This window comes from Meles meles, chromosome 18 (assembly GCF_922984935.1).
Source record: "Meles meles chromosome 18, mMelMel3.1 paternal haplotype, whole genome shotgun sequence".
NCBI lineage: Eukaryota > Metazoa > Chordata > Mammalia > Carnivora > Mustelidae > Meles > Meles meles.
Window position 1 is genome coordinate 62,493,637 of NC_060083.1, and position 15,411 is coordinate 62,509,047.

Below are 15,411 nucleotides of genomic sequence, written 5' to 3' on the forward strand. Positions count from 1 at the left end.
GCCCTGCAGCAGGCGGCCTGCCAGCACACTGGGGTGCTCTGAGGACAAGCCGGTGTGCTGATGTCTGTCGCTCCCACTTTCTTTCCCAGCCAGGCCTGACTGCCTTGGTCTGGAGGCCCAAACCACACCCAGGGACAGTCCTGAGCCCTCGTGCAAACCCACATGAAGCAAATGTGTGACCTTCCAGCCCCGGCAGCCGGGGTCTCGTTGTGCAGTGTCGAGAGCGAGCAGGAAGAGGGGACGGGGAGTTCGAACAGAGGTTTTAGCCCCTCCTGCTTGGCTGCGATGCTCCCATCCCCTTCTGACCTGGACCAACACCCTCACTGCTTTCCTCCCCATCCAAAGGACAGGGGGGAGGGACAGGGAAAAAGCAAGACAGGGAAAGAAGACAGAGGGTCTGGGGCCACAGTGACAAGTGACACAGCGGCGGACTGGATCCCACATCACTGGGACCATAATAAGCTGCTGTGGACCAAGATTTTTCCGTCAGTCCTGCCTGCGGTTCTTCGTGCGCGTTATCTCACACGCGCCCCTGCGGTTCTTCGTACGCTTTATCTCACACACGCCCCTCCCCTTCCCCGTTCCCCTCACGCTGTCTTGCAAGTCCCGTGTCCATCTTTAAAACAGGGCTTAAGTGGGGGAAGAATCCGCATCAAATGTCAGTCTCTAAGTGTATGAGGACACGATTGTATAAGGACACGGACCACATGTGGCACTTTAGCATTTCTGCTTTGTTATCTTTTCGTAAAGTTATGCCTTTTTAAAAGTAACACTACAGTTATTTTATTGAAATCCCTGCAACGGGCATCTGAGTGCCTGTAGTTGCTCATTTTTACCGACAAGGAGGATTTGGGGTCTAAGACCCAGTACCTGTCCTCTATGAGCTCACAGTCTTGTAGGATCTACAGGTGTAGCCTGTCCGAGGTGAGACAGCTGGTCAACCAAGCAGCCCCTGCTTGGAATCCCACCTCTAACGAATTCAGAGAGGGCTGTTTCCCCCAAGAGGGTTTGTTAAGTCATTGATCGAAATAACTGATGCTGCTAGGAGCATTTTATTAGGCTGAAGAAAACATTTTCTTTGGGACAGTACTTCCTCTTATTAGTATAATTCTACAGAGGGGGCTGAAAACCCTTATTTAGATCATCTGATTTCGTTCTCACAACAACCTATGGGATGGACAGAGAAAGAACTACCCTCACCCCATTTCTCAAATGAGGAAAGTTACAAGGCTCTTGAGTAGTGAATTCTGGGCAAGAACATTTTCCTTTGTCAGAGATTCATTTCTTCATCAACCCGTCCATCCATCCATCCATCCATCCATCCATCCATCCACCCATCCACCCATCCATCCAACCATCCATCCATCCATCCATCCATCCATCCACCCATCCATCCATCCATCCACCCATCCATCCACTCAACCACCCAAGCATCCATCCATCTGTCCTACTATCCATCCCTCCATCCCTCCATCCATCCATCCACCCATCCACTCACCCACCCATCCACCCATCGATCCATCCATCCACCAGAGCACCCATCCATCTGTCCAACTGTCCGGCCATCCAGCCAGCCATCCACTCAACCATCCACCCAAGCACCCATCCATTTCTCCATCTACCCATCCAACCACCTATCCATTTACCCACTCATCCACCCTTGCATCCATGCATTGCCAGGACTAAGTGCTGAAGATAGTCTGGAAGGTGGTTTGGGTCCTGTAAGTTATGGTGGTGGTTTATAGTCTCGTCATTTTGGGATTAGCGTTGTCCCTCATGCACAGCCTGGGAGCAGGTGAAGTCACCAGGTAACAAACTCCTTTGCCCATTTCCTGCGTCGGAACCACTGCAAGTGCTTAGGCCCAGAGCTGACGTCCCGTGAGTTCCCGAAGATTCCGGGACAAAGTGAATTCACTGTGTGTGAGTCTCCAGGAGAGCATCTGGGTGAGGGGATTTCCGGTGTCTCTCTGGACACCGAGAGGTAGCAAATCTTCTTTTGAGGGATTAAAGGATCTAAATGTCACGAGGGCTCCCGATTTGTAGCCTACATCCTAACGTGCCCTTCAGAGCCAGGCAGAATCTTAGAGACGAGTTCCTGAGCGGCAGGGTCAAGCAAGGGCTGTTCTTTTTAAAGCAAGAGGAGGGCGTGGTGGTACTACAGGAATGACACCGTGACCGATGGGCCTTGACATGCTCAGCCACCGGGAGCAGGACCGCCTGGGTGGGAGGGGGTGGGGCGCGGTCCATGTCACACACCCGGATGCTGCCCTCTACAGCTCAGGCTCTCAGGATCAACTCACGGTAACCTACATCACGAGAGACTGACTGATGGACCGACGCGGCAGGGTGCTTCTCCCCAGGGGAAGACAGGCCTGTACTCCGCAGCCGGACCCTCTGGCCTGCGGTAGCCTGTGTCTTCTAAAGCCACGCCAGAAAGGGAGGGTCCACACACGTCAACTTGTTGAAGTCTCCCACGGCAGATTCCGGAGAGGCTGTGACAGAGGCTTGCAGAGGGACAAGAACACTTCCAAAGTGGCTCAGCTTGTCGGGCCCGCGCTGGACTTGAACTCAAGCCCAGGGCTCCTTCTCCACCTCCTGTCCACTCCAGCTGGCACAGCGGCCCACCACAGCCTCGCCCGCAAGGCTCCCACCTCCGTCGTAAGAACCTCAATGTCCATGGCTTTTCCTTGGAGACCAAACCATGGGGCGAATGAGATTCTGTGTGGGGGGCAGACACGCGGGATCCCGCCCAAGAAAACGGAGGGAGGGGATGGGTTTGCTTCCGCGCCGGCCGCTGGAGGCTCGTCGGGGTCGGACTGGGGGCGCGGACGGACTCCATCACAGGGGCTGGGTGTCCCCAGCACAGGCCATGGCCGGCCAGCGACACGCCCTGAGCTACTTCTGCTTCGGGACGGGAGGGTCAGAGGCCCTGCTCCTGCCGCTGCTGCACAAACAGCGGCAGGTCCCTGGCCTGCGGGAGCGGCCTCGGGGCTGTGTGCGGCCGCCTCCCGCCGCCGCTCCCGGGAGACGCCGGGTTCCCGCTGAGACGCGGCCTGAGCCCGCACGTACGGCAGCGCGTGGTGTGCGCTGCCAGAGCGAGAATGTGGGGGAGACCGAGGAGTGGGGCTGGGGGCCCCGGGGGGGGTGTCTGGGCGACAAGGTCACAGCGACAGGAGCAGGCGCGGTCCGAGCTCCGACGGCCGTGGAGCACACCGGCCGCAAGGACGTGGCTGACAGCAGGTACCGTCACCCGGTGCTGGGGGGCGGGTGGCCCGCGTGGCCGCCGGTCCTCACCTCGCGTCCTCCGTGACCTGCAGGCTCCCCCCGGGGCTCCTCGGGGAAGACCCGCTCCCTTGCTCGCTGCTGCAGCGGTTGCCGGCGGCCTCCGTTCCTCGCTCAGCTCCCGGCCACGTGGGCCTCCCCATGCCGCATCTCACCCGCGGCAGCGCGCAGGGCCGGAGGGAGGGCCAGCAAGGGCCCGGCAGGACGAAGTCTCGCCGCGGGCAGCCGGAGCATGTGGGTAGCATGCGGCGTCAGCTTTGCCGCAACCTGTCGTCAGACGCAAGGCCCTGGTCCGCCACACTCCAGCGAGGGGACCCCACAGGGCAGGGCTCACGGGTGCGGGGACCCCGGGGGCTGTGCTGAAGGACCGATGGTAATGGAGCCCTCGCTATGTGACGCAGCTGTGCCTGGGTCTGTGGGCTGTGGTCTGTGGGGGGGGGGCACCTGCTGGCTCTGGAGAAACGGGTGACCTCCCAGCTCTCTCCCCGTCCCCGCTTTTGCCATGCCACAGTCTCATGGGCCAAAACAAGTCCCCAGGCCAAGAAGTCAAGGGTCAGGGAAGCACATTCTCCTCTTGGACAGAGCCGCAGGACGGTCACGTGATGGGGGAGGAGCGAGGACACAGGAAGGCTTGAAGATCTGGGGCAGATGGCTCTCTGGGGTGTCCCAGCACAAGCCCCATGACGCTTCCTTCTGGCCCTGGAAGGGAAGATGTTTGGTTTCTACTTGACGGTGCTCTGATTGATTCCAATTCCGAAATTCCGTAACTTTAATTAATGCCCGGCGAACCGTGAATGAGCTAGCGAAATCCACTCTCTACCAAGACAATCCTGACGGGCTCCGGCGTCTCCTTTTCATCCCTAAAGCCCCTGCAAATTCATCTTCTTTATTCCAGGCTTACTGGGGAAATAAAAGATTTTGTCTGAGGACTCATGTGTATTAGCAGAGCTACGTGGGGCTCGAGCGGAACCCGGGAATTTGTGCGGATCCGAACGGGGCTCCGCCGGCAGGGTCCGGGAGGGGGGAGCGCGCGTTGAAACCTGCCCACGTTGTGGCCGTCAGCCGCCTGGACTGTCAGACTCACTCTTTCTGGGGTGTGTGTGTGTGTGTGTGTGTGTGTGTGTGTGTGTGTGTTGTTATGGATTGTGCTGCAAGTTTCCTTGCTCTTGGCCGTTTCCGTGGAGAGGCCGGATTACTAAAGAAAATCCAACTTATGTGTCCAAGGGCAGAGCAGGCCTGTTTATCTCTGACTCTCACATGCTTCACGGATCTCCTGGGGTTTGACTCTAAGTAGGATTTATGTCTCCCCAGATGGAAGGTAGAAAACAAGAGGCCAGCATTCAGTTTGCAGCCGGCAATCCAACCAGCACACGCCATATGCTTAATGTGGATTTAAGAAGAGACTTTTTTTTTCTTTTTTAAAGAAGGCTATTGTGAAAATCTGCCCTAATGTTATCAGGCGCTTCTGACAGGAGAGAAGCGTGTGGACGGGTGGGGGACCCCAGCTGTCGCGGGTGCCGGCTGCACATTCCCGAGGTGTCCCTACCCCTTTGCAGAGGTGTGGTTGCTCTCTGGGGGGCGGACACTCAGGTACACGCAGGGGAGAGTTCCCAGTGCGGGAGGGGTGGGCGGGAGACATTTGGTGAAGCCTGGAGCCGCTCTTGGTTGCTCTAATCGGGAGGAGGGAAATGTTTCTAGCCTCTAGTGGGCAGAGGCCACGGGTGCCACTGAGCGTCCTACAGGGTGTAGGACGGCCCCACGTGGAGAAGAATACTCAGCTTTAAAGAGGAAGGGGCTTGTGACGTGTGGCACAACACAGATGGCCCTTGAGGACAAGATACTACGCAAAGGAAGCCAGTCACAAAACAGCAACTACTGCAGGGTTCCTCTTACGTGAAGCTCCTGGGGGAGCCACGTGCGCAGAGACAGAAACTGGGTGGTGGGCGCCGGGGGCTGCACAAGGGGAGAGGGGGCCGTCGGGGTTTAATGGGGACGGGACGGGGTTTCAGTTGAACAAGATGAAAAAAGTCTGGGGCTGGGGACGGTGGGGACGGGGACGGACGCACAACCGCGTGAATGTGCTTAATTTAGGTCACTGAACCGGACACTGAAAAATTGTTAAAATATTGTTTTGTCATGCATATTTACAAAATGCTAAGATGTAAGCCAAAACAACAACAAAAAAGAATCGTTTGTCCACAATGTCAGTAGTGCGCCGGCTGAGGAGACCTGGTGCGAGTGTTTGTATGGGGCGCGCTGGGGCTGGCTTGTACGAGTAGCTACGGTCGTGCAGGGGTGTGTACGGCTGCTTCACGCATGTGTCGCCAAATGTCACATCTTACAGAACCGTGTTTGCCCAAAGTCCCTCCATCTGCCCCACAATACCCACAGGACCTCCAGTCCCCATCCCGAATTACACTAGGATAGCCACACATCCCCAAGGAAGGTCACACCCACACTCCAAGTGGTAACATGGGGGCGATCCCTGTCCCTCCCAGCTGTCCCACTGTGATTTGACATTGACCCTCAAAGGGACAGCCTCTGCTGTCAGGGACCCTCAGATAAGAGCCAATGTCTGTGCCCATGTCCCCCAGGACACACTGAAGCTAGCTTCTTAGAGAATGAGCCTCTACTGCCATGCCCCAGTGTGTCATCTGGCTCCACATGTCCCTGCTAATGCTCAGAATCCCCAAAGTCCCTCCCAGTCCTCCCCCAGTCCCTCCCAGTCCCCCCCAGTTCCAGCTTCTCCAGCTGGTACCTTCCTCATCTAAGCGTTTGGGCTTAGCTCCGTTCCAGACAGCTAAGAGCATATGCCAACCCTCCATCATCTTCACCTCCTCCGCATGCCCAAACCAGACTCTTTCCTCCTTAGTTTCAAACAGCAGCTCCTGTGCCTGGCTGGGGAGCACCGAGGCCAGGTCTGGGGAGCACCTCGCAGCTAGTCTGCCTCATGGCGCATGTGCCCTGGGCCCAGACCGCCTGAGCCAGAAGTGTGGGCGAGCGCTGAGTCCTTCTCTCCCTCACCCCAGCCAGTCAAGCACCAGGCTCCCACCCTACTTCCCAAGTCGCTCCAGACCCCTGCCTACTCCATGACAGACAGTAGGGTCGGGGCCAACCAAGACAGACCGACATTCCTGCCCCTCCCTGCCTCAGCTTCCAGAGGGGTCAGCAGGAAATAATAGATAAGCAGTCAATGGAAAGTGTGCCAGGTGGTTATGGGGTTATGGAGTGAGAAAGAGCAGGAGGAGGGGACTCAGGAACTTGGGTGGTTGGAGGGCTCCTTTGAGTGGCGATGTCAGCAGGGACCCCAAGGAAGTGAGTACAGGAGGCATGAAACGTGTGTGGCTGCAGGGTCCAAACTGTCTCTTGGGAAAGTCAACAGGCTCAGGAGAAATCCAGCCTTCTTTCCAGATCTCATTATCCGTGAGCTCTGACGTCATGCTCGGGGGAGATCGGATGGGCGTCCCCTCTGTGTTGAAAGGCTAAAGGGAAGTAGGAACCACAGGCAGACTCTATGAGCGGTAGCCTTGGAAACCAATTTAGGAGGGTTTAAGCCTTGAGTACCTTGAATGACTTTAGGTCAGTGATGCAGCCTCTGGTTTGGAGACGATCTGGGGCCCACCTTGAATCTCTAATCACAAAAATTATTAATCCAATGGAGATCAGATTGGCAGTTACATGCTTCTTTTCTTTTCTTCATTCCGTTTCGTTCTACTGACCTCCCTGCTTCGTTTACAGCAGGGCTCTCAGGCTTCCCTGGGGGTGGGTGGTGGAGGGGATTCTTGACCCACCGCACAGAACAGAGAGGGAGATTGTCCCCTTCCCCGAGAAGGTGGTGCCATGAAATGACAGGTGCGCGTGGGGGTGAGAAGTGGGTTCCCCTCCATGCCTCTTTTGGGAGCACAGATAGAATGGTGCATGAGAACTCAAACCGTGCTCAAAATAAAGGACAGGAAAACAGGTATTTACGAAGACGTGAGGACATAGAAAACCTCACTTAAAATGGAGTGAGGCAGCCTTGAAGGGATGCTCTCCCACGCTGCCATCAGACCTCAAAGGGGAGGAAGGCAGAATTTCCCCTTGCCCGGCAACAGCCCAGCCAATGAGAGCTCAGCAACGTGGCCCCGCCCAGCACCCTCCCCCAAAAGCCAACCCGTGGTCACAGATCTCAGTGCCCATCAGCGGCTGACCCAAGCTCGCTTGCTGCCAGGTTGCAATCGCTGTTCTAGTCCTCAATACGCTTAATTTTCTGGCAAAATACCTGGCTCTTTTGTTTTTTTAAGGTCAACAGAAATAACCGTAGCAATTACTTGCACGCAAAGGCAATAAAATATGTATCCTAACATATTAACTCTTGGTCACGGGAGAGCGCAGTCGGAAGGAAGGCAGAGGCTCCTGACATACCCTCTGATTAGAAACTTGAGAAGGCAGAATCCAGCAGGGAGATGGAGAGTTATGAGAGAAAAATAATGACCCAAACCATGACAGACTTTGAGACCACAAATTACATTTACCCATTTCTCCCCCGCTGACATCCTGCCTGGAATGGGATCGCGTATCATAAGGTGGCTGGTATGCATAATTCACAGGCGCGGGGTAATTCTGGACCGAGCACACCGTGTTCTGACGTGTGATGGAATCCGTGGCTTCCAGGAGCTGCTCTGTGGATCGCTCGGCTCCGAGAGTCACTGCCGCGTGCATCCCTTGCAACCATCAGACCGAACCTGTCACCGTGACAGGCAGACCAGACAAGACTCGAGACCGCGGCAGCTGGCTGTCTGCACAAAGCCATCCAGGCCTCCTCGCTGGAAACATTAATTTCAGATGGATAAATGGAAATTTACACCCTCTGCTTCCTGGCCTGGGTGATGTGATTCCTGAGCACTTTCCCCCTTTTCTGTGTCTTTCCTGAGAGGTGCCTATCGGAAAAAAAATGAGATGCCATTGTTCACTTATCAAATTTGCAAGAATCAAGGTCATAAAACCAAGGATGAAAACCAAAATATGGCTCCTCGGTTTGGAGAAGGTGGGACGATACCTGTCCTCTCCTGCGCGGCTAGTCTGTATGCAAATTATGATGATCTTTTTGGACACAACGTGACAACATCTCGGGCACCTGTAAAAAGTTCATGCCATGGTGCACCTGGGTGACACAGTCAGGTCAGCGACCACCTCTTGGTTTTGGCTCAGTCTTGATCTCATGCGTATGGAGATTGAGCCCTGTGTCTGGCGCGTGCTCAGTACAGAATCTGCTTAGGACTCACTCTCCCTTTGCCCCTCCACCTTCAACAAATAAATAAAAATTTTTAAAGGTTTTATTTATTTATTTGACACAGAAAGTGAGAGAGGGCATACAAGCAGGGGAAGTGGGAGAGGGAGAAGCAGGCTTTCTGCAGAGCAGGAAGGGCTCAATCCCAGGATGCTGGGATCATGACCTGAGCTGAAGGCAGACACTTAATGACTGAGCCACCCAGGCACCCCCAAACAAACAAACCTTAAAAAAAAAAGTTCTTGCCCTTTGTTTCTTATGGGTTGAACTGTGTCCCGCAGAGACCTAGAGCCAAGTCCTAAGCGCTGGAAGCCGTGAACCTGGGCTTCCTTGGAAATAGGATCTTTGCAGATGATGTAGGGGACCTGCAATCCAGTCTGATTGGGGTCCTTGAAGAGAGGGGAGACGCAGAGACACAGGAGGAGGACACTACGTGTCAGGGGAGTCGGAGGCTGGAGGGCGTGCTGCAAGCCGAGAAATGCCGAGCATAGCAGGAGACACCAGGCTCACAGGCTCTACTGACACCCAGTTCAGACTTCCAGCCTCCAGACCGTTGCCGTAAGCCACCAGTTTGTGGCACTTTATAATGACAGCCCCAGTCGATAAACACACACCTTTGACTTTTTTGACTGCTTTTTCTAGGAAGAATCTTGTAGCTCCTTATTTACGAGATTGATTTCCAGTGCCTCTTGGGCATAGAGACTACATTTCCCAGTCTCCCTTGCGGTTAGCTGTGGCATGTGACTGACTTTGGCCAATAGAGTGCAGCAGAGATGATGTCAACCGTAGGCCCCGCCAATAGAAGCCTTAGTTCCCCTGCAAGCCTGCTGGCTGGGAGCAGACACCTGGCAGAGGGCCCAGCGACTCTGGGGATGGTAGGGACCGTGAAATGCAAAGGGCACCCCCGGGCTACCCCAGACGCCTGTATTGAACTGCTGTGCGGGTGAGCATTGAGCTTCTGTTGAGATCGGAGGGTGCCAGCACTTAGCATAGCCTGACCTGTACAAGGAAGGGACAAAAGCAAAGATTCCTGTTCAACGATGTTCTCAGGGTCCGTTTTGCCGACTTGGGGTTCAAAGTCAAGTCACTTTCTTTTCCTACCCAGGTCAGAGTGGACCCGTGTCTTGTCCTTTAAGTCTTTGGGCAGCCATTCTTCTCGGGGTGAGACGGGGGTCCTTTAGCTCTTCCCCAGCTCTGCCCCTCCCCCACCGCTTCCTCCCTCCGAAGGACCAGTCATTGCTGTTGTGACTCTGAAGTGTGATGGCTGTGCCTTGTGCCCTGAATATGCACCTTGTTTCTGCTTCCAGAATGGGTTCCTTGGGGTCCTGCTCATTGGAGTCATTCAACAGACCCTGTGCCCACGCCCTACCAGGCTCTGTGCTCTCTGCAGGGCATAGAGCGGGAATGAGAAGATGGGTCCCCGTCCGAATGGAGCCGCTATCTAGTTGGGGGAAGGGACCTGAAGACGAACAAACGTGTGTTTAGGACAATGATCTGCGCAGTGAGTCAGGAGCGTAAGTCTCAGTGGGTAAGAGGTGGCGGGACAGCGACTTATCACCCAAGCCAGGACGTTTTCGAGAATGTAAGAAGTATTGATAATTAGGTTAGGGCAGAGGATGAGAACCAGGACTGTCTCAGGAAACCAGGACATGCGGTCACGTCAGGAAGACCACACGTGCCTTCTCTAGCTCGCTCCCAGCTGTGGACCCAGCCTTCACCGGCATCTGGGTGTAGACCGCACGGTGACGGTGAGACACCCCAGCCACACATTTCTCCAAGACGTGACGGAGTCGCACTTCCCGAGAAGTCACGTCACTGCTCCCAGATGGGCACCAAACTCCCTGTATATGAATAACACAGGCCTGGAAGCTGTTCCACACAGGATCCCTGGGGAACATGCGTTCTACCCGTGAGGGTACAGCCTGGACATTGAGCCTTTGGAGGCAATGCTGATGTCCAGCAAAACTTGGTAACCTCAGCTCTGGAGTCACCCTCCTGGTTTGAATCCTGGTTTGGGCACTCATTAACTGAGTGACCTTGGGCAAGTTCCTTAATCTCCCTGTGGGTCAGCTTCCTTACCTGTGAAATGGGGACAACAGGCACATCGTGAACATCGAGTTAATGTGTGAAGTGTCTGGTACTGGGTCTGGTACCGGGATGTACAGGCTCCATGAAGTTAGCCACTGTTACTACAGGATAATAATAATTATTTTTATTAGGGATAAATTGAACACTGACACCCCCCAAGGCTTTGCATGCAGGCTTAATGTCACTCTGGACATTTTTGGAAATGAATGGAACAGTGTCTTCCTTATGTCTTTGGAACCAAAAGTCTGGTTTGTTAAGTTTCATGAAGGCAGGTGAAGGTCATGGCTTCGTACAGCATGACCCGGAGGGCTGTGCCTTTCGCCGTGAGTCACCCCCCACCCCGCCACATTCCCTAGTTACTGGCTGTGCTAGGAGAATGTGCTCCTGCTGTAAGGGAAAGAGACAAGTCACAACATGAGATGTTTTGCTAAATAGCATTGTTTGTACAAAATTGAATGATTCTTTTTTGCTGAAACTGTGCGAATGAGCACGTCTATTTATAATACGTATATATAACGTATACAGAAGGCTACACAAAGAAATATTAGTAGCAGTTATGTCTGGGCAGTGGAATTAAGTGTTTCTTTGTTCTAGTCTTTATTTTTGAAATAATGTTTCAGGAGAATGTGGTTTTTTTAAAGGTAAAAAACAAACTATATATATGTATATATATGCCAGAAAGAAAAGGCAAAAAGAAAATACACAAAAATGGGAACAGTGCTTTTTGGTTTCTTTTTCTTTATTCATTTTGATATTTTCCAATTTCCTCCAGCAGGAATTTATTAGTTTTATTTTTCTAACTTACGAAAAATTGTCAAAGTACTTCGTGGTACTGTTTAAAATGCCTAGTATTATTTCTGGGATTAAAGGCAGGCAGGATGGTGGGCCCGGCCCCGAGTCGCCCCTTGGCTCCGGGAGCCGGTGGCCGTGGGTCTGGTTGCTTCTACTCGTACTCATCTCAGCATTGGGTTTAGCATCCTTCACTTAAAAAAAAAATCAGTTTATGGGGCGCCTGGGTGGCTCAGTGGGTTAAGCCGCTGCCTTCAGCTCAGGTCATGATCTCGGGGTCCTGGGATCGAGTCCCACATCGGGCTCTCTGCTGAGCAGAGAGCCCGCTTCCCTTCCTCTCTCTCTGCCTGCCTCTCTTGTGATTTCTCTCTGTCAAATAAATAAATCTTTAAAAAAAAAATCAGTTTAAGGTCTGATCTTCTGACCTCCATGAAATGTGAGACTTCTCTTCCATCTCCCGTCCACCTCCTGTGTAAGGCTTCCATTTAGAAAAACCAATTAAGATTATTCCAAAAAAGAAATCCATTTTTGAGGCTCAGGCTTACGTGCTGTGTTTTACAGGAAGGCTTTTCAATCAACACAGGTGGGATTTATTTCTTACAGAACTTTGTTAATAACCGCCTTTACTGAGTGCTTGCTCTGCGCTGGGCACTAGCTCATTTAATCGTTACAACATCTCCACGAGATAGAAATTGTTAGTTTCCTACTTTATACATGAAACTGGCACAGGGATGCGTGGAGCACCTCTCCTGGTCTGGGGCCCGGTAATGCCAGAGCTGGGATCTGAACCTAGGGTCCTGTGGAGATGCTCCGACCCGGGCTGGGCCCTTCCACTGAGCTGATCGGGCCCTGGCCTGGCCCTGGCCAGCAGAGAGAAATTGAGAAGGCTATTTAATGGTTCTGTGTCTCAATTTCCTACTGGTAAAACGGATCTAAAACAGGAGCCTTTAAATGAGCCTATTAAGGGATTAAATGAGTTAATTCTCATGAAAAGGGCTTGGCTCACCACAGACACTCACCACCAGGATTATAATATTTTAGTTACAGGCGTTTTCCCTAATCCCCTTATTAAAGGCAGAGGAGATGGTCCGGCTAGCCTTGGTTCCCCCAGGGTCTTGTGTTTGCTGAGAATCTGAGAATCACTGATGAGATATGAGTATTACATAAAAGAACAAATGGGGAGCTTAAAAAGAGACAGTTCTATTATTTGTATTTTCATAAAGGTACAAATTATTGCAGCCAATTCTATTAAAATAAAAGGTTATAAAATTCAGTTTGTATATTTTTTATGGGATAACAAATTTTCTCAGTATAGTCTCTATCATACAAGCGTTCCCCTTTTTTTTTCTTCTGAAACATCGTGTGCGTTTGGCGCAGACCATATCGCAGCCGTTTGACCTTCAGGGCCCTGAGGAGGAAGGAGGGTGCTCCCGTGAATGGATCTTGGGAGCTGGGAAAGAACGGGCCTTCGTCCCTTCTGCGCGAAGAATTCCTGAGAGCCAAAGACAGCGCTGTCTGACCCAGGAAAGGCTTGGAGCTGGGTGCACGAGGCTCTCCTGACTGCCTGGCCAGGGGGCTGTGCTGGAAGCCAGGCCGGGGTGCAGGGGACGGGGCCCGGGCCACACTGGCTTCCTGCTCCTTTGTGCCCCACCTTGCCCCAAGTTCAAGGTCCCCCCAGACAGGCTCTTCACCGCTCTACACAGAACAGCCCCCAGAGCAAGAAGGAACATGCTGGGGGTGAAGGTCATGTTTCTGTCCAGGATCCGCTTCTCTTTCCTGGTCTTTGTGCCTCTCCTCCCAGGCACTGTCTTCAGGGTCTAGAAGACAGCGGTGATGCAGTCTCGCAGCTCTGGAAGCAGAAATGCAGGGAGCCAGCGGCTGCCCTTTGTTCAGCAAGAAGCACTTTGGGCCCCAGTCCCCAGACCCCTCGGGGGTCACCTCCTTTTTTAAATGGAGGAACATTGTTTCTGCTTATCAAAACCATACCCACTTCGGGGTAGGGAAAAAATAAGAAAGAAAAACAGAAAGGTATATTGTAGGGATGAAAATCACATACATAAAGATCGGCGTATTTTTAGACAGGAGAAACGGGCAGGCAGGGAGACAGGCGCACTCGGCGTTTTGCAACCTTGCGTTTCCGACGGAGATGCTGGGGCCCGTCACTTCCCGTTAGTTCTCTCTTCTCGCTTCGCTGTCAACACAACATCTGACCTGCCGAGGGGGGTGGCTTGGATCTTGCTAAAAACAGAGTAATGATGCTCAGACAAAAGCAAAGTACTTCAGGTCTATTTTGGTTTCTTTAAGCTAAGCACAGATTTCTCTGGAAGGGCCAGGAGCTGGCCGGTCTCCCTACGGGGAAAGTGTACAGCTCAGCGAAGCCCCTGCTTCTGGACCTCCAGACTTGCGCCTGGTTCTTGATGACAAAACACATTCCGTGCCCTTGATTGATTTCGTGGAGAAGCTAGGATATGGGAGGATGGCACTCCGCCCGTGCTGCGTGCTAACGCAAGAGCTTGGCCTGAGCTGGTCTTGTGTGTTGAGAGAAGGTGGGGGGGGGGGTCACGCAGTGGTCTTTGTCCTCTCCCCTGCCACGAGCTCTGTGCCTGAGGCAATTATCCAGACCCTCTCCCTGCCCCATTTCCCCCCTTTTATGTTTACCCTTACCTCTGTCGTTTTCGACTCACACATTCGGGGTTTTACATTTGTTCTCGTGTTCACTTTGCGGTGTCTTTGGCTTCTGGTTGCCAAAGAGCTCAAGTTTTAGGGCTGGCAGGGGCCAGCCGGTCAACCTTCGCGTTCCCTACCCCCCACCCCATCCCCTCCCTGTACACGCAGGTCCCAGGTTATCCCGCTGTTCCCCATCAGCACTGGGACTACAATCCCCTCCTTTCCCAGTTCTGCGCCTGGCGTTCACCACCCGCAGGATGTCAGCGACACCCTCCCCCGGTTTTATAGCTTGAAAATCAGACCAGGTTTCATGCATTTTTTGAGATTCATAAACCTCTTTTCAAGATTAAAGCATCTTATGTCGAGGTTCTGTGGAAAGCATGAGATGTCCTTGCTTGCGAAGGATCGGACGCTGGAGATTGGAATTGCAGCCTCTGGTGGCCCGCCGGTCACACACGGTGGGGATGAGATCATCCAGGTGAGAAGTCGTAGGCCTTGAATTTCCAGCCCGTCATTAGTCATAGACGCTCCTTGCCTTCCAGCAGCCTGGAGCCACAGCTCCAAATGCTTATCTGGGACTTGAATAGAACCATCCATGACACACAGGAACGAGGGTTCTTTTAAATGTCATGATGCTCTGAAATGATTCAAGCCCGTTCTTGAGCCTTCTGGTTGGGAGTGGGCTGTGGCCAGCCCCTTTCTGGGTTTCACATGACTCACAGAATTTTGGACCTGAAATACCCTAGATTTCACCTTCTTCCAGTTCCTCATGCCACGGAGGTGGAGGCTGAGGGCAGAGGAGGTAGAGGCTTTGCTACTGTCTGCAGGAACTGGAGCCCGGCTGGGGCCCGAATGTGTGTGTCCGGACCCTCTGTCCAGGACATGGACCCCAAATGGCTTCTTGGTTCTGGGGTCACATTTGTAAAACGGGAGAGAGTAGAGTGTGTTTTGGCCTGGAGTCAGAGGAGAGGGCGAGTCTCGCTCTGATTTAATAGATGGATGATTGGATGATTGCTTCGTCATACTCATTTACTGGGCACAAATGTCCATTGAGGGCCTGCCATGCGGCCGGAATGGGATCATTAGAGGACAGTGTTGCCTAATATCTTTAGAGAAAATGTTTTCCAATATCCTCAGATCTGACTGGTTTTAAGCGCTCATCAGGGTTACCGATCAAAAAATAGAGGCCCTGAACCCCTGCTTTCCCACTCCCCATGATTCAGTGGGTATGGGCTGGGACTCAGCCCTCTTTAAATTCAAATAGTTTCCCCGGCGATTCTGATGACCTGCCAAATCGGGTTCCATAGGCGCCTATA